We start from the raw sequence: 20,903 nt of genomic DNA on the forward strand, positions 1-20,903 counted from the left end.
AATAAATAATTTTATACATATGAATCCTTCTATTATTTATACTGGCACTATCCATTCTAAGCCATTAACCACACAATGTGGATAAAACAAGGTTGTCCCACCTCTCCTATGCTATTTGCTCTCTCTTGAACTGCTAGCACAAAGCATCAGGCAAAATTTGTCTTCCTCACATATCAAAATCAAACAAACTTAACAAGCAATTTTTCTGCATGCAGATTACATACTGCTCTGTCGCAAACGCTCCGAAAACCCTCCAGCCAATAATGTATATTTTCACAGCATTCAGCTCATGTCCTGACTACAAGATCAACTGGCCCAAATCAGCTATACTACCTCTTAACTCAGCAATGGGAAGTGTGCAACTACCACCCATGATCCCAGTGAAGAAACAAACCACCTACTTAGGCATTACCATATACCCCTCTATTCACACTACTTGCAGGAAGAACTACTTAGAAACCGAGCATTGACGAAGGCCGGGAGGCTAATACGTAAAGCTTATTAAAGAGCAGTGTTACTATCAAGAGCAGTGTGGGGGTTTCTTATTTTCTTCTCATTTTATTCAACTGTTACCATGCACCTGCAAAAAAGATAGCTCGGATGTGTGAGTGTCTTTTGAATCTCAATTCGAAAAATGTATGTTCTCCCAACTATACATTTTATGAGTTCCATGTTACCATTGCCTCCTCCGATAGTCAAAATTAGACCAATAGCCTGTCATAAAGAAGTTAATTTGGGGGAGAATGAGACCACAGATTAAACATGCAACACCACAGAGAACAAAAGCATTTTTTGTTACATTACAGCCTTATTCTAAAATTGATTAAATAAAAATCTTCAGCAATCAACACACAACACCCCATAATGAAAAAGCAAAACAGGTTATGAAAGTTAAGACTTTTTTTTTTTTTTAAATGTTAATACCATATTTACATAAGTATTCAGACGCTTTGCTATGAGACTCGAAATTAAGCTCAGGTGCATCCGGTTTCCATCAATCATCCTTGAGATGTTTCTACAACTTGATTGGAGTCCACCTGTGGTAAATTCAATTGATTGGACATGATTTGGAAAGGCACACAGTGCATGTCAGAGCAACAACCAAGCCATGAGTTTGAAAAAAATAGTCTGTAGATCTCAGAGACAGAATTGTGTCACGAGGCACACATCTGGGGAAGGATACCAAAACATTTCCAAGCATTGAAGGTCCCCAAGAACACAATAGCTTCCATCATTCTAAAGTTTGGAACCACCAAGACTCTTCCAAGAGCTGGCCGCCCGGCCAAACTGAGCAATCGGGGGAGAAGGGCCTTGGTCAGGGAGGTGACCAAGAACCCGATGGTCACTCTGACAGAGCTCCAGAGTTCCTCTGTGGAGATGGGAACCTTCCAGAAGGACAACCATCTTTGCAGCACCTCAACAATGAGGCCTTTATGGTTGAGTGGCCCGAAAGAAGCCACTCCTCAGTAAAACACACATAACAGCCTGCTTGGAGATTGTCAAAGGGCACCTGAAGACTCTCAGACCATGAGAAACAAGATCCTCTTATCAAGGCACAAGGTGAGACCCAAATGCAGACACAGGAGGCAGATGGTTGGAGTCTTACATTGTTTACAAATCCAAAGGAGTAGGCAAGAGAAAGGTTGTGGACAGGCAAAAAAGGTCAAAACCAGATCAGACTACAGAGTGACAGACAGGCTCGTGGTCAAGGCAGGCAGAATGGTCAGGCAGGCGGGTACAAAGTCCAGAAACAGGCAAGGGTCAAAACCGGGAGGACTAGTAAAAGGAGAATGCAAAAAGCAGGAAAATGGGGAAAACGCTGGTTGACTTGGAAACATACAAATCAAATCAAATTTTATTTGTCACATACACATGGTTAGCAGATGTTAATGTGAGTGTAGCGAAATGCTTGTGCTTCTAGTTCCGACAATGCAGTAATAACCAACAAGTAATCTAGCTAACAATTCCAAAACTACTACCTTATAGACACAAGTGTAAGGGGATAAAGAATATGTACATAAAGATGTATGAATGAGTGATGGTACAGAGCAGCATAGGCAAGATACAGTAGATGGTATTGAGTACAGTATATACATATGAGATGAGTATGTAAACAAAGTGGCATAGTTAAAGTGGCTAGTGATACATGTATTACATAAAGATGCAGTAGATGATATAGAGTACAGTATATACGTATACATATGAGATGAATAATGTAGGGTATGTAAACATTATATTAGGTAGCATTGTTAAAGTGGCTAGTGATATATTTTACATCATTTCCCATTATTAAAGTGGCTGGAGTTGAGTCAGTGTGTTGGCAGCAGCCACTCAATTTTAGTGGTGGCTGTTTAACAGTCTGATGGCCTTGAGATAGAAGCTGTTGTTCAGTCTCTCGGTCCCAGCTTTGATGCACCTGTACTGACCTCGCCTTCTGGATGATAGCGGGGTGAACAGGCAGTGGCTCGGGTGGTTGTTGTCCTTGATGATCTTTATGGCCTTCCTGTGACATCGGGTGGTGTAGGTGTCCTGGAGGGCAGGTAGTTTGCCCCCGGTGATGTGTTGTGCAGACCTCACTACCCTCTGGAGAACCTTACGGTTGTGGGCGGAGCAGTTGCTGTACCAGGCGGTGATACAGCCCGACAGGATGCTCTCGATTGTGCATCTGTAGAAGTTTGTGAGTGCTTTTGGTGACAAGCCAAATTTCTTCAGCCTCCTGAGGTTGAAGAGGCGCTGCTGCACCTTCTTCACGATGCTGTCTGTGTGGGTGGACCAATTCAATGTGTCTGTGATGTGTAAGCCGAGGAACTTAAAACTTACTACCCTCTCCACTACTGTTCCATCGATGTGGATAGGGGGGGTCCACAATCATCTGAAGTCCACAATCTCTTTAGTTTTGTTGACGTTGAGTGTGAGGTTATTTTCCTGACACCACACTCAGAGGGCCCTCACCTACTCCCTGTAGGCCGTCTCGTCGTTGTTGGTAATCAAGCCTACCACTGTTGTGTCGTCCGCAAACTTGATAATTGAGTTGGAAGCGTGCGTGGCCACGCAGTCGTGGGTGAACAGGGAGTACAGGAGAGGGCTCAGAACGCACCCTTGTGGGGCCCCAGTGTTGAGGATCAGCGGTGTGGAGATGTTGTTGCCTACCCTCACTACCTGGGGGCGGCCTGTCAGGAAGTCTAGTACCCAGTTGCACAGGGCGGGGTCGAGACCCAGGGTCTCGAGCTTGAAGGGCACTATGGTGTTGAATGCCGAGCTGTTGTCGATGAACAGCATTCTCACATAGGTATTCCTCTTGTCCAGATGGGTTAGGGCAGTGTGCAGTGTGGTTGAGATTGCATCGTCTGTGGACCTATTTGGGCGGTAAGCAAATTGGAGTGGGTCTAGGGTGTCAGGTAGGGTGGAGGTGATATGGTCCTTGACTAGTCTCTCAAAGCACTTCATGATGACGGAAGTGAGTGCTACGGGGCGGTAGTTGTTTAGCTCAGTTACCTTAGCTTTCTTGGGAACAGGAACAATGGTGGCCCTCTTGAAGCATGTGGGAACAACAGACTGGGATAGGGATTGATTGAATATGTCCGTAAACACACCAGCCAGCTGGTCTGCGCATGCTCTGAGGGCGCGGCTGGGGATGCCGTCTGGGCCTGCAGCCTTGCGAGGGTTGACACGTTTAAATGTTTTCCTCACTTCGGATGCAGTGAAGGAGAGTCCGCATGTTTTGGTTGCTGGCCGTGTCCGTGGCACTGTATTGTCCTCAAAGCGGGCAAAAAAGTTATTTAGCCTGCCTGGGAGCAAGACATCCTGGTCCGTGACGGGGCTGGTTTTCTTTTTGTAATCCGTTATTGACTGTAGACCATGCCACATACCTCGTGTCTGAGCCGTTGAATTGAGATTCTACTTTGTCTCTATACTGACGCTTAGCTTGTTTGATTGCCTTGCGGAGGGAATAGCTACACTGTATTCAGTCATGTTTCTGGTCACCATGCCCTGATTAAAAGCAGTGGTTCGCGCTTTCAGTTTCACGCGAATGCTGCCATCAATCCACGGTTTCTGGTTTGGGAATGTTTTAATCGTTGCTATGGGAACGACATCTTCAACGCACGTTCTAATGAACTCTCTCACCGAATCAGTGTATTCGTCAATGTTGTTGTTTGATGCAATACGAAACATATCCCAGTCCACGTGATGGAAGCAGTCTTGGAGTGTGGAATCAGACAAACAGAGAGACAGGAAACACAGGGATAAATACACTGGGAAAAATAAGTGATACCTGGAGGTGGTGGAGACAATCACAAGGACAGGTGGGGCATGACACCTCTAGTCTGATAAAAAACAAGTTTCAACTATTTGGCCTGAATGCCAAGCGTGACATCTGGAGGAAACCTGTCACCATCCCTACAGATGTCCGGGGACAGTCCCCTTTTGGGAGCTGGAGCTGTTCCCGGAAATGTCCACGTTTTTAACTGCGCGTTAAAAACAGACCGCAAAGTGAAATATTTTACTTGGCAAGAAAGACCGGGCAGCAGAGCCTACAGGTTGACGTCTCAATTGCATTGTGATTGTTTTGTCCAGCAGAGGGGGCTGATTTACACTTCTTCTACTAACTACTTGCTCGCGATAGTTTTAGAGAATTGCTGTGGAAAACTCAGCCAGAAGCTAGCAAGTGTCAGGTGAATCCATAAGATCACCACAAACGTCTTTTCAAGCCAGGTAAGTTACAATCGTTTGAGATTCTAGCTAGTGATGTTATAATGTCACAGTTTATTAAATAGATAGATTATCTGCACTATAAGGTTTTAAATAGGTTATGCTAGCTAACGTTAGCTATGTAGACTAAGTTAGCTAGCTACTGTTATAGCTAGGATAAAAAACGTTCACATGTAAACATGCAGTGGATGGGCTATTTTGAAAATATGATTGTATTACATGAATGCACAACGAATTCTGAGAATATTTTTGTAGATTACAATTTTAATGCTTTGTCATTATAATAAGTCGTGTGGAAATATAGTTATAAATGTTCATGGATAACATTAGCAGTGGAGAGGAACGAGAAGAGGAAGACTGGATGGGAAGAAGAGTGAAGGAGAGAGGAGGAAAGGTAAAGATATGATTACAGAGCCAATTTATTATTCCAAACAATGTTTTTGAGATAGAATACAGAAATGAGGCAAGCAATGGGAATCTGTTAACCCAAGTATTTTATCTAATAGTATGGTACTTATTAATACAGATTGGAGAGGAAGGAGAAGGAAAAAGTAAGGGAATAAAAAGAGTGAAGCAAGGAGGGTGTAGAAGAGTGAGGTGGAAAGGTGAAGAGAAGGAAAGGAAGACGAGTGAAGAAAAGAGGAGGAGAAAGATTGGAGGAGAAGAAAAAGTTGAGTAAGAAGAGTGACACAAGGAGAGGGAAGAACAGACAGAGGAGATACAATGACTCTTTCCAAGAAATGGAAATGCACTTTATGAAAAACATGAAAATTTCCATTTGTACGCTCAGGTCAAGACGATAGAATGGTTCACTGCACCCTTTGTAATTCTCCTCTTTCAATTGGCAGCCAGAGAAGAACGACAGTGGTAGAACATCAGCAGACGAAAAAGCATAAAGCCTCTCATTGCCCGTGTTGGTATGCCCTCTGTCACCACATTCTTCAAGAAGGTCGAGCCTTCCCAAGAAAAATATGGTTTCGCAGTGCAGGAGGGTGTCTTTGCATGCCACACTATGTGACACAATCATAGTTACAGATCTATGGACTGCACAGCACAACTGACACGGAAGCTTTATGAGCCAAAGTTTACATGTGCTAGGACAAAATGTGACACCATAGTGAGTAACGTGTTAGCACCATGGGCAACTACTTTGCTAACACAGGACCTAGACCAGGTTGAATTTGTGTCCCTGTCCATTGATGCGTCCAATCATGGACATGTCAATCTGCTGCCAATAGTAGTCAGATATGTAAGATATATGATGGCAGCACATCTGTGGAAACAAAACTGATTGATTTTGTTGAATTGAATGGAGAAACAGAAAATTGCAGCTGAGGTCCTGGTGGTCATCCAAAAATGTAACCTGGAAAACATTCTCTGCCGACAACAAATACCAACTTTGGAGGACTGAATAGGCTGGGAAGGGTCAATGTCCATACCAAAGTTAAAAATGCTCTGCAGCGGGAGGTGGTTGGCTTAGGTTGTCCTGTGGTTGGCTTAGGTTGTCATAACACGGCCAGAACAGCTTTGGATATGATGTTGAGTACCTGATCACAAAGATATTTGGAATATGTTCATATTTTCACCGTCAGAGTAGAAAGAATGAAGGGCTTTTGTGAGTTTGTTGGCCAAGAGTACCTTAACATTTTAGGACGCAGCAATGTTCACTGGATGTCCATGCTCCCTGCTCTAAAAAGAGTGCTGAAAATGTGCCATTGAAATCCTTTTTTATTTCTGAAGACAAATACCCTGTTGTCCTGTGAACAATGTTCGAAGATCCACTGACTGAACTTTGGCTGGCCTTTGTCCATGGAAACTTGACCGTATTCAGTGACACGATAAAGGTGCTTGGAGTCCAGGACCACTGTACTGTGGAGTCCGCTGCAATTCTGAGAAGCAAAATTGACTGATAACTTCATTCCAGTTTTGGTCAGAGGACTTCTGAGAGAGCTAGAGGAAAATGGAGCCATGTCTAAAGACAGCTTTCTCAAAACATCCCAATCATTCTTCACTATGGCTGTGAACTACTTGCAAGCATGGAGAAAGCACACAGATAATCTAAAAGATTTAACATGGTCTCCTTTTAAAAAGGCAACTTCTGCGTGAAGGCAGCAGGCACTGTGTAACGAGGTTACTGGCCTGCAAGAGTTCCTAAAGGGGGGGGGAATAAATTTTAAAAAATTAAAAAAAATATTTAAAAAAATCGCTTGAAGAATGGAAAACATCTGAGACAGCGCTCAGTCAGAGATGGAGCACGGTGGTTACCGACTTCAAAGAGAATGACATCCCACACACTAACCTGGCTAGATTAGTGTCTGGAAGTAACACACCAGTCGAGAGTGTTCTCCCAAATTAATACTCTATGGACAGCAGCATGAAATAGGTTCACTGTTCCTACCATCAAGGCCATGCTTCTTGTGAAGATAAACTTCAACCTCCCCAGCCAGGAGTTCATGGAGAAACTGGCCAAAGACAGAGCAATCCTGAAGAAAATACATTCTTCTGAGAAATATACAGATTAGGTTTGTACAAGTATATTATGTAGTTACCAATCTCATCAGCATCTTATTTCTTTATTATGTTAAGTATTTCACATATACTATTGTCTGTTTTTTTTCTTTCAATTTTGCTCATGTTCTCTTCTGCACTCATACTACCCAGACTACCAGGACCACTGAATGGCTGTTCAAATTGGACAGTTCTGTCTTGTCGGTGTGTTTCTGTATAGTTGTTTTCTCTATATTCTATATAGTTGTGTGCCTAAATACATAAAACCGGAATTGTCCCTCTTTTTTATTTGATAGATATTAACATTGGATATTTTAAATATATATTGACCGCCGAACTGGAAATGTCCCCGGTTTTCATTTCAGAAATCTGGTCACCTTACTACAGTAGGCTGTCATTGTATATAAGAATGTGTTCTTAACTGACTTGCCTGGTTAACTGACACAATGGAGATATGAGAACGGCAAGAAATACTCAATTGACTGAATGATTAAGCCTTAACGTAGCACAAACATGAAGAACTAATTGAAAAAATAATGATGTGGTAATAGTGATTGCTGACTTCTCTAGATATGCATTTGTTGACATAGCAACATGTGACAAGTGAGCTAGCCAGCTACCACCAGACAAAGTTATCACACAAACATTGTAAACGTAACTTAGTTGTAAAATACAATGAGTTTATAGAAGCTATATAAACTTTCAACAACATAGGTTATACTGAACACTACTGAAGAGATAATCAGTTAGCTAGCTAACAGTTATGATGATGACTTAGCTAGCTGGTAACGTTACTGTCCCAATCACCCAGCTAGCCCGAAAGCTAGTTCACTAGCTAGCTAGCTTGCTGGTGCTCCATTGTCGAAGTTCATAATGATCACAAGTAATTAAATCAAATGTTCCTCAAAACTCCTTGAAGTTGTGGATAAATCCTCTTGACCACTTAACTTATTCCCCGGTGCTTGCATGGCCCCCTTGTTGAGTATTCCTCTAAACAGGACCAGCGGCATGGTGCTCACTGCGGTGCTCGTGGTTGTCCTCTCCCGGTGATGCCACAAACTCCTCGGCGTCTTGTGCTATGGTGAATGACAGGCACTCTGTCCTGTTTGTGGGCCGTAGCGTTACTGGATAGACGAGGAGTGACTGGAAGCCCCTAGTCTGAGTTTGTTCTGGACCTCGTTGAAGGCTTTGCGGCATTGGGAGGTGTGCGTGCGGTAGTCAGGGAAAAAACGCAGTACCTTACCGACGTGGTGAATGTGCTCTGCTGCTCTGGCTCCTTGTAGAATGGCTTGGCAGTCGTTGTACCGGAAGACCTTGAAGATCAGCGTCCTCTGTCTGTCTGAATCATTACTAGTTCCAGGTCCCGAGTAGATGCGCTGGGCTCTATCTCAACCTTGTTGAAATCTCATCTCAGACAACATTAGCATTTTAGCAACTTTGCATATACTTACTACTATTTAGCTGCTTTGCAATTATTTAGCATGTCAGCTAACCCTTCCCCAAATCCTTTAACCTAACTCATAACCCTAACCTTAATCCCCAACCCCTAGCCTAGCTAACGTTAGCCACCTAGCTAACATTAGCCACAACAAATTGGAATTTGTAACATATCATACGTTCTGCAAATTCATACCATAGTGTACGAATTGTAATTTGTGACATATTATACAAAAAGGATGATGACATACCAAAATGAATACATATACAAAATATACCATGCCATTTGAAACATAATATTATTCTAATTGGAGTGTCCTAGATTTTGATTTGACAAAGTTTTGATTTTCCAACTCTTTTTGCATATAACCTAATGCTTGTAAACCTATCCAAATCAACCTGGTTTCCATAAGGGATGGACATTTTACTCAAGACAAAGGTTTTAGTCCCCTAAAGGTTCATGCACGTCACCTGGGTTGGGTGCTAATTATTTTTCTAACTTACAGACACATCCAATTACCAATGCTTTTCACCATGACAGCAAGGACAACCCCTGAGAGCAGTGTGTGTGTTTTGCATAATGCCTACTCAGAGATGGAGTGGTTGTTCTGCTTTGCTTAGCTGCCTAGTTCTACTGGTTATTGGGGATGGAAATTAGGTATTAAGTGTTCATCTCCATGTCTGGACTGCTGGAGTATATAGCCTAGTGTTGTAGGCCTATGTGTGCTTTTAAGAGAGTGGAGAGGAAGAACAGGTGCATTTAATTTACTTAGTTTAGCTAATTATGCAAGCATTTATAATAACATATGCATTATTAGGGTGTAGCTATAGAGGAGACACAAACTTTCTTGCAAGCAGTCTTTTGTAGAGTAGCCCAATAGTATGCCTATTGTGTAATGCTGTATGATGTGTTGGCTATAGTGAAATGTGGGCCACTCACAGGCGGTTGGTGGCACCTTAATTGAGGAGCGCAGGCTCGTGGTAATGGCTGGAGCAGAATTGGTGGAATGGTATCAAATACATCAAACTCATGATTTCCATGTGTCTGATGCTATTCCATCTGCTCCGTTCCCGGCATTATTATGACCCGTTCTCCCCTCAGCAGCCTCCTGTGCAGCCATTATTAAGACAGACATGGTCTCAAATAACTGATGCACAAGACGTGCTCTGCATATTGACTGAGAATATGATTATCAGCATGGGAATCCTCTCAATATTCCAAGGTTCTTAAAAACACGTTTACAGTTTATAGGCTAGTGCAAGAACAGGACCGCTACCTGAAGAGTATATGGGCTATACAGAATCAAACATGGATGAAACAAAATGTAGGAAGGTGGGTTGGCTACCTGTATCCATGCCGGTGCGATGTCTAGCACCATCTGTGTTCCTCCCTACTAAATTACGGGATGCTTATTGTACCTTCAATCATCGACAACATCTTATCCTTGCGCTCCGATATTCTTCCAACGCCGCAACCCACAGCCCAAATGAGGAAAAACGCACTTATGGTGTCGTTCAGATCTAATCATAATGTGGAGCAATTTCAGGCCAACGCACGTCAATGGCCAGTATTGAGATATAATATGATTTGATTCAGCCTTTCTCTCACAGGCCTCTCAGCTAACCGGGTGGTGACTGCACATACTGTAGACAAATACAGGTCTGATTAGCCTGCTTGTCTATTAGGCTTTAATGGATATTTCCTCACTACAAATCAAATATGGCTGCAATTGCGCTCGTAATAGTCGCCAACGCCTCTTATGATAAACTATAATTAGGATAGAGATTGTGTATAACACGCATAAATGCTTTGAAAGGTACGCATTTCATGTTTGTCTCTTTAAAACATTTTAATTAAAAGGACACATTGAAAAAGACGAAATGAAACATTAATCTTACTTTAACATCTCTAGTAATCAGATTGGCCTTCTCTTGAAATAGCCATCAATATGCTCATAATGCATGCGCAAAATATTTATGTAAAAATCTACTTACATTCCATTTATTTGAATCCGGCAGTCCCACTGTTTTAATTCCAATAGATTATATACTTCGTCCCAGCAACTGTGTACCTGCACCTCGCCTCTGCGTTTTTCAGACAAGACTCGTGGATTAAAAGGACGCGAGAGGGATATGCCACGAGCGCCCAATTGGAATCGCAGCAGAATGGAGGTAAAGCTTCGATCACACCGACAGTGTTTAGCATTGCAATGACATTCATTTCCAATAAAACGCTGCGTTTACCTTGCAGCATTGCGTTGCAGGTCATTGGGTGTGGTGCATGCGTTGAATTTATCTGACGTATGCGTCAAACTGTATGTGAAGACGGCTTGACAGAAATGGTAGGATAAGGTGAATGTTGAACTAAAGTCGGTGTGATCGTATCTCCTCCATGGGTCCAACAACCGCATGCAACCCATGTGTGTAGATAACTACACTCAGTGTCGTTGTGTAGCTGCTCAAAATGATATGCAGCAGCGTTAAGCCTCAATCACACCACACCATTTTAATTATGGTACACCACAAGTACATTCATTTCCAATTGAACATATGCTCAAACTGTATGCTAGACAGCTTGACAGAAATGGTAGCAGAAGATGAATGTTAAGTATATCATCTATAGAAATTAAAACAGTGTGACTGTCAGATTCAAATAAGTGGTATGTAAGCAGATTTCTACACAATTATTTTACGCATGCATTATGAGCATATTGATGGCTATGTCAAGAGAAGGCTGCGTTCCATTGGAACTGAATGTACTTGTGGTGTACCACAAAAATAATAGCTGTCGGTGTGGTCGAGGCTTAACACCTTGATCACACCGACAGTATGATTGCATCAATGCTGCATACCATTTTGGCAGCAACGCAACAACACTGAATGCAGGTATCTATCTACATGCATGTGTTGCAGATGGTTGCATGCGGTTGTTGGACACTTGGAGGAGATAATCATTTTCACATTATCCTCAAAGCCGTTTCGGTCTGACTCAGACCTATCCTGCAAGCACACTTTTGCAACTGCTAGGGCTTAACCACAAATACTAATATAGATGGCTTGTGCAACGTATAGTGGCAGAGTTTTTAGACACAAACTCCGCAAAAATAGAAAAGTCCTCTCACTGTCAACTGTGTTTATTTTCTGCAACTTAACATGTGTAAATATTTGTATGAGACAACTGAGACATAAACTGAACAAGTTCCACAGACATGTGACTAACAGAAATGGAATAATGTGTCCCTGGACAAAGGGGGGATCAAAATCAAAAGTCTGGTATGGCAGCCAGCTGCATTAAATACTGCAGTGCATCTCCTCCTCACGGACTGCACCAGATTTGCCAGTTATTGCTGTCAGATGTTACCCCACTCTTCCACCAAGGCATCTGCAAGTTCCCAGACATTTCTGGGGGGGAATGGCCCTAGCCCTCACCCTCCGATCCAACTGTTCCCTGAAGTGGTCAATGGGATTGAGATCCGGGCTCTTTGCTGGCCATGGTAGAACACTGACATTCCTGTCTTGCAGACAATCACGTACAGAACGTGCAGTATGGCTGGTAGCATTGTCGTACTGAAGGGGGGAGGATGAGGGAGGAAGAAGTCTTCCCTGTAAGGCACAGCTTTGAGATTGCCTGCAATGACAACAAGCTCAGTCCGTTGATGCTGTGACACACCACCTAAAACCATGACGGACCCCCCACCTACCAATCGATCCCGCTCCAGAGTACAGGCCTTCGTGTAACGCTCATTCCTTCGACGATAAACGCAAATTCGACCATCAACCCTGGTGAGACAAAACGATGACTCGTCAGTGAAGAGCACCTTTTGCCAGTCCTGTCTGATCCAGTGACGCTGGATTTGTCCCCATAGGCAACGTTGTTGCCGGTGATGTCTGGTGAGGACCTTCCTTACAACAGGCCTACAAGCCCTCAGTCCAACCTCTCTCCACCTATTGTGGACAGTCTGAGCATTGATGGAGGGATTGTGCATTCCTGGTGTAACTTGAGCAGTTGTTGTTGCCAACCTGTACCTGTCCCGCAAGTGTGATGTTCGGATGTACCGATTCTGTGCAGGTGTTGTTACACATGGTCTGCCACGGCGAGGTCGATCATCTGTCCATCCTGTCTTCCTGTAGCGCTGTCTTAGGCGTCTCACTGTACGGACATTGGAATTTATTGCCCTGGCCACATCTGCAGTCCTCATGCCGCCTTGCAGCATGCCTAAGGCACATTCACGCAGATGAGCAGGGACCCTGGGCATCTTTCTTTTGGTGTTTTTCAGAGTCAGTAGAAAGGCCTCTTTAGTGTCCTAAGTGTTCATAACTGTGACCTTAATTGCCAACCGTCTGTAAGCTGTTAGTGTCATAACGACCGTTCCACAGGTGCATGTTCATAATTGCTTCTATGGATCATTGAACAAGCATGTGAAACAGTGTTTAAACCCTTTACAATGAAGATCTGTGAAGTTATTTGGATTTTTACAAATTATCTTTGAAAGACAGGGTTCTGAAAAAGGGAGTTTCTTTTTTTGCTGAGTTTAGCAACAGTAACTATCTATTATACCTGCAGTTAAACAAATCTTAAAATCTTCTTCAGGCTAGGGTATATTTTTCTCCATTCTGCCTGACTGACGTGCCCAAAGTAAACTGACTGTTGCTCAGGCCCTAAAGCCAGGATATGCATATAATTGGTACCATTGGAAAGAAAACACTCTGAAGTTTGTAGAAATGTTAAAATATTGTAGGAGACTATAACACAATAAATATGGTAGGAGAAAATCCAAAGACAAAATAACCAGAAATGTTCTGTTTTTGAGAGTCCATGCTCTTCCATTTGAACGTATAGGGAAAAATGTAATCCAGCTCATAGTATGCACTTCCTATGGCTTCCACTGGATGTCAGTAGTCTTTGTTCAAGGTTTCAGGCTTGTTTCTTCCCAAACAAGGAAAAAATAATGAGTTTTAGTACTGTTATACAGACTTGGAAATTAGTTTATGCGCGCGCGCACACCTGCTAATATCGTTTTCCTATTGAACATACTTCTTTCCGTATGAAATATTATAGTTTAATTGCATTTTAGGGTACCTGAGGATTGTATAGAAACTTATTTTGACTTGTTTTAACAAAATTTAGTGGTAGCTTTTTGGATTCCTTTCTCTGCATGTTGAATGAGTGGATTACTCAAATCAATGGCGCCAACTAAACAGACTTTTTGGGATATAAAGAAGGATTTTATTTAACAAAACACTACATGTTGTAGCTGGGACCCTTTGGATGACAAATCAAGGAAGATTTTCAAAAAGTGAATATTTAAATCGCTATTTATGAATTTATGAAACCTGTGCTGGTGGAAAAATATTTTGATATGGGGCGCCGTCCTCATGGCATGGCATGCTTTCACTGTAAAGCCTATTGTAAATCAGACAGTGCAGTTAGATTAACAAGAATTTAAGCTTTTAACCAATATATATATATATATATATATATATATGTGTTCCTAAATGCTTAATATCCATAATTGTTATGATTATTTATTTGAATTGCGGGCCCTCCAGTTTCACCGGAAGTTAAGGGGACCTTAACAATTAAGTAATGGGGAGGGTCTTTGGGACCCTAAGCCCTTCACTCATCAACCACCATCATTAACAATGCCTTGTAGCAGTACAATGCAGTCTATGACTGTACCAATAAACTGTAGACCTCTATACTCTTAGAAGGGTTGTCTTGAACAACAAGGGATCCTGGAGAAGACTGGCCTACCTTCATCAGGGCAGAAGGCACCCCAACTTTATTTTCATTTTATAACATTTTACAATAAAAAGGATTTTAAACCAACTTTAGGAAAATTAATAGGCCTAATGTTGAGGACACCATGGAACTTGAAACTCTCGACCCGCTCCACTACAGCCCTGTTGATGTGAATGGGGGCGTGTTCAGCCCTACTTTTCCTGTAGTCAACAATCAGCTCCTTTGTCTTGCTCACATTGAGGGAGAGGTTGTTGTCCTGGCACCACACTGCCAGGTCTCTGACCTCCCTATAGGTTGTCTCATTGTTGTCGCTGATCAGGCCTACCACTGTTGTGTTGTCAGCAAATTGAATGATGGTGTTGGAGTCGTGCTTGGCCACGCAGTTGTGGGTTAACAGGGAGTACAGCAGGGGACTAAGCATGCACCCCTGTGGGCCTGCCGTGTTGAGGATCAGTGTGGCAGATGTGTTGTTGCCTACCCTTACCACCTGAGATCCAGTTGCAGAGGGAGTTGTTTAGTCCCAGGGTCCTTAGCTTAGTGAAGAGCTTTGTTGGAACTATGGCGTTGAACACTGAACTGTAGTCAATGAACAGCATTCTCACATAGATGTTCCTTTTGTCCAGGTGGGAAAGGGGAGTGTGGAGTGCGATTGAGATTGCGTCATCTGTGGATCTGTTGGGGTGGTATGCAAATTGGAGTGGCTGTAGGGTTTCCGGGATGATGGTGTTGATGTGAGCCATGACCAGCCTTTCAAAGCACTACATGTCTACCGACGCGAGTGCTACGAGGCGGTAGTCATTTAGGGAGGTTACCTTGGATTTCATGGGCACAGGGACTGTGGTGGTCTGCTATAAACATGTAGGTATTACAGACTCGGTCAGGGAGAGGTTGAAAATGTCAGTGAAGACACTTGCTAGTTGGTCCGTGCATGCGCCGGGTACACATCCTGGTAATTCATCTTGCCCCGCAGCCTTGTGAATATTTACCTGTTTAAAGGACTTGCTCACATCGGCTACGGAGAACGTGATCACAGTTAGTTGTCTGGAACAGCTGGGGCTCTCATTCATGCTTCAGTGTTGCTTGCCTCGAAGCATAAAAGGCATTTAGCTCATCTGGTAGGCTCGCGTCACTGGGCAACCCGCAGCTGGTTTTCCCAATTATGGTATCAAACTCTAAAAATTCACTTGAATTTAGCTTACCGGAGACATCTCCAGGCATTCAACTGTGCTGATGGTATCCATCCTGGCAATCCAACCATCTGGAGCAGTTAATCAAACTGACTTCAGTCCAGATGAAAGTAGCCTTGGAATTCCTCTCCAAACAGTCAAAACTCTTGAATGAGACGGTGGAACTCGCCTGCCTTCTTTCAGGACTTCAACCATCCCTGGACCCACATAGACCTGCACTTTTGGCGAGGCTGGTCCAACAGCGAGATCATGACCACCTTCCTCAACGTTGGTCTCATTGTTAAGAGCCTACTATCTACTATATTGACTATTTATTATTGTAATTCTATCCAAAACCATGCATTTCTAAGGGAAATTATATTATAGCCTGTCACAAATTTGTAGATGTCATGGAATAAATAATATTTATGCTACTCTGCAAATTAATTAATTAAAAACTCCAATAAATTCTGTAGTAAAGACTTTTTAAATTATGTAATTCAACACATGTTTTTACTGTATACACTACCGGTCAAAAGTGTTAGAACACCTACTCATTTAAGGGTTTTTCTTTATTTTTACTATTTTCTACAAGGCATTATAGAATAGCTTCAATATGCTGGATTCATATAGTTAGATTTTATTTGCCACTGTCACTGCTGGCATACAGTACGAGTCAAAAATTTGGACACACCTACTCATTCAAGGGTTTCATTATTTGTACTATTTTCTACATTGTAGAATAATAGTGAATACATCACAACTATGAAATAACACATATGGAATTATGTTGTAACCAAAAAAGTGTAAAAGAAATCAAACTATATGAGATTCTTGAAATAGCCACCCTATGCCTTGATGACAGCTGCACACTCTTGGCATTCTCTCAACCAGCTTCACGTGGAATGCTTTTCCAACAGTCTTGAAGGAGTTCCCACATATGCTGAACACTGGCTGCTTTTCCTTCACTCTGCAGGTCGACTCATCCCAAACCATCTCAATTTGGTTGTGGTTGGGGGATTGTGGAGGCCATGTCATCTGATGCAGCACTCCATCACTCTGTGTGTGACGTCCAAACTCGGTAGCTCTACACTCACTAAGTTGACTGTGCCTTTAAACAGCTTGGAAAATTCCAGAATATGAGGTCATGGCTTTAGAATCTTCCGATGGGCTAATTGACATCATTTGAGTCAATAAGGGGGTGTACCTGTGGCTGTATTTCAAGGCCTACCTTCAAACTTAGTGCCTCATTGCTTGACATCATGGGAAAATCGAAAGAAATCAGCCAAGATTTCCAAATGCCTGAAGGTACCACGTTCATCGATACAAACAATATCACACAAGTATAAACACCATGGGACCACACAGCCATCATACCGCACAGGAAGGAGACGCGTTCTGTCTCCCAGAGATGAATGTACTTTGGTGCAAAACGTGCAAATCAATCCCAGAACAACAGCAAAGGACCTTGTGAAGATGCTGGAGGAAAGAGGTACAAAAGTATCTATATCCACATTAAAACGAGTTCTATATCGACATAACCTGAAAGGCCGCTCAGCAAGGAAGAAGCCACTGCTCCAAAACCGCCATAATTAAAGCCAGACTACGGTTTGCAACTGTATATGCTGCAACATCTCAAGACATCAGTCAGGAAGTTAAATCTTGGTCCAAATGAGTCTTCCAAATGGACAATGACCCCAAGCCAATTTGTGGCGAAATGGCTTCAGGACAACAAAGTCAAGGTATTAGAGTGGTCATCACAAAGCCCTGACCTCAATCCTACAAAACAATGTGTGGGCAGAACTGAAAGAAATGTGTGCGAGCAAGGAGGCCTACAAACCTGACTCAGGTCCACCAGCTCTGTCAGGAGGTATATTTGGTTTGACACAAGTTAAACAATTTAAAGGCAATGCTGCCAAATACACTCAATTAGTATGTAAACTTCTGACACACTGGGAATGTAATGAAAGAAATAAAATATCAAATAAATCCCTCTACTATTATTCTGACATTTCACATTCTTAAAATAAAGTGGTGATCCTAACTAACCTAAGACAGGGAACTTTTACTAGGATTAAATGTCAGGAATTGTAAAAAACTGAGTTTAAATGTATTTGGCTATGATGTATGTAAATGTTCGACTTCAACTGTATATGTACATATTTTTATTCCATCCCTTTACTTAGATTGGTATGCATGCGGTAGTTGTTATGTAATTGTTAGATTACTTGTTAGATATTACTGCACTGTCGGAACTAGAAGCACAAGCATTTTGCTAAACTCGCATTAACATCTGCTAACCATGTGTATGTGACCAATAAAATTTGATTTGATGAAGCCAACCCACCTTCCTACATTTTTTCATTTGGCTGTTTGATTCTGTATAGCCCATCAACTCTTTTCAGGTAGCCATACTGTTCTTGCGCTAGCCTAGCCTGTAAATGTTTTTTTCAGAACCTTGAAATATGGAGAGGATTCCCATGATGCCATATTCTCAGTCAATATGCACAGCACCTCTTTTGCATCAGTGATTTGAGACCATGTTTGCCCTAACAGTGGCCTACACAATATACAGCATTACACCACAGGCCTGCTATTAGCCTATTCAGCCCTATCTTAAGCATCTGTTCTTATAAATCACCATGCTTGAATAATTAGCTCCACAAAGTAAATAAGATTCATCTGATCTTCCTCTCCCTTAAAAGCACACAATGGAAATGGACTGCTATATACTCCAGCAGTCCAGACATGGAGATGAACACTTCTGACACACCTAATTTCCATCCCCAATAACCAGTAGAACTAGGCAGCTATGCACAGCAGAACAACCACTCCACATAATGCCTACTATTTTGCACGCCCAATTTTTCAGTTTTTGATTTGTTAAAAAAAAGTTTGAAATATCCAATAAATGTCGTTCCACTTCATGATTGTGTCCCACTTGTTGTTGATTCTTCACAAAAAAATACAGTTTTATATCTTTATGTTTGAAGCCTGAAATGTGGCAAAAGGTTGCAAAGTTCAAAGGGGCCGAATAATTTCGCAAGGCACTGTACATCCCTCACCCTTATGGGAACGGAGTTGCTTTGGTTAGGCCTACAAGCATTTGGTTATATGTAAAGAGAGTAGGTTGAACCAACTTGGAGTCAGGGGTCGACGTAACATTGTGAATGTATATCTGTGACTCTAATTAGTATGATGTGTTTCGTATGGTATGTATAATTTGTGGTTGTCCATCATCCATGTTGTATTGCAATTCATACGATCTGTTACAAATTGCAATTCGTACAATATATGAATTTGCAAAACGTATGACATGTTACAAATTTCAATTTGGTGTGGCAAATGTTAGCTAGGTGGTTAACACTAACATTAGCAAGGTGGCTAACATTAGCTAGGCTGGGGGTTAATGTTAGGGTTAGGTTAAAGCAGTGGTGTGCCGTGGGCCTGGGGGCTGGGCCTTCAGTGAGGTCCTACACAGTCCCACCCGAATTAATCCACCTCTTATTACCATCATTATGATGCCATGGCTAGACACTATACATTTAGACAGAAACCTCAGTATAAAACCAGGCATTGCGTCACATTGAAATTGACATTTTTATTCATAGAATTGCAGGGGAAGAGTACAATACCTTTTCATTGTGTAGCTCCAGTTGCCCTGCGCGCTTGTTCGTTGAGCTGTAGATCCACTCGGGTGTCCCCAAAAGTTTTCAAAAGCACCATTGCTTGTAAGTGCCCAGCCGTGTCTCATTGCTGCCTTGGTTCGACAACTCAAGTTTGCAAAGCCAGTGTGGCTCCAAACACCAAATCTATCACTTGCAAATAATAGGCATTCCCAGCATTACAGTTTGCAGTGCTTCTCGGAGCCTGTGAGCCATTGATAGCGCTCGTAGTTGGAACTTTGAAAGTGGCGAACGAACCCCTTTCCCGCCTGTGACAGGCTTTGTAGCGTCGGCGTTGGGCGACCTCTCCTGACAATGTCTAACTTTTCTTGAAAAGTTTGTCTTGAGAATGGAGTTATAATTATATCCTCGACCAAATCGATATCTTCTCCTCCTTCCGCCATTGTGGGTTAAAAAAACAGCTTAGTGGTACGCAAATTAATTAGTTTATCAAATTCAGTTTCCTAGTTCTGAGGTTTGCATATACCTGCCCATATAGGACCTGCCTCTCAATATTGGTAATCCAATCAAAAGACGTGCAAGCACTACACCTGCTGGCTGGCTCCTGTGTAACACTGGAGCCAGCCAGCAGGCGTACAATAGCCAACTCTAAAGCTGATTGGTTGACACTAAATTTTCATTTCCATTCACTTTAAGCTACAAGCGCCCGTACTGTTGATTCTGAAGGCCTGAGGGCAGATTTCAGACCCCTGGCAACACATGATGGCTGAATATGATTGGATAAAAGATCTAACATAAAGACCAGCCCTCCAAATCTCAACCTGGGGCTGGAAGCAGTGCAACCAAGAGGAAAGCTATGAAATGAAGAGTATAACTCTTACTCTGGGGAATAATTTAATACATATTTGTGGGAAAATATATTTTAAAAAATAGATATATTCTGATGATGTTTAGGCCAGCAGAGAACGCCTTGCTGGCCCTGACGGCCAGGGTTAGCAAACATGGTAAGTACACTGAACAAAAATATAAATGCAACAATTTCAAAGATTTGACTGAATTACAGTTCATATAAGGAAATCAGTCAATTGAAATAAATTCATTAGGCCCTAATCTATGGATTTCACATGACTGGATATACAGTGCAGAGAGCATCATGAAGAACAAGGAACACACCAGGCAGGTCCGAGATACTGTTGTGAAGAAGTTTAAAGCCGGATTTGGATACAAAAAGATTTCCCAAGCTTTAAACATCCCAAGGAGCACTGTGCAAGCGATAATATTGAAACGGAAGGAGTATCAGACCACTGCAAATCTACCAAGACCTGGCCGTCCCTCTAAACTTTCAGCTCATACAAGGAGAAGACTGATCAGAGATGCAGCCAAGAGGCCCATGATCACTCTGGATGAACTGCAGAGATCTACAGCTGAGGTGGGAGACTCTGTCCATAGGACAACAATCAGTCGTATATTGCACAAATCTGGCCTTTATGGAAGAGTGGCAAGAAGAAAGCCATTTCTTAAAGATATCCATAAAAAGTGTTGTTTAAAGTTTGCCACAAGCCACCTGGGAGACACACCAAACATGTGGAAGAAGGTGCTCTGGTCAGATGAAACCAAAATTGAACTTTTTGGCAACAATGCAAAACGTTATGTTTGGCGTAAAAGCAACACAGCTCATCACCGTGAACACACCATCCCCACTGTCAAACATGG

General features: G+C 42.3%; 1 protein-coding gene across 1 annotated transcript in view; it reads right to left on the minus strand.

Annotated features, from left to right (window-relative positions):
• LOC135539983 (beta-1,4 N-acetylgalactosaminyltransferase 1-like) overlaps nt 1–10,830 on the minus strand; it is a 33,279-nt gene extending 22,449 nt beyond the window's left edge. The window contains exon 1 of the mRNA XM_064966264.1: nt 10,651–10,830. The gene's annotated coding sequence lies outside the window, so the exon portion shown is untranslated. The remainder of the gene's footprint in view (nt 1–10,650) is intronic.
• Nucleotides 10,831–20,903: the final 10,073 nt, after the last annotated feature.

The sequence above is a fragment of the Oncorhynchus masou genome, chromosome 5 (assembly GCF_036934945.1).
Source record: "Oncorhynchus masou masou isolate Uvic2021 chromosome 5, UVic_Omas_1.1, whole genome shotgun sequence".
NCBI classification, from domain to species: Eukaryota; Metazoa; Chordata; class Actinopteri; order Salmoniformes; family Salmonidae; genus Oncorhynchus; species Oncorhynchus masou.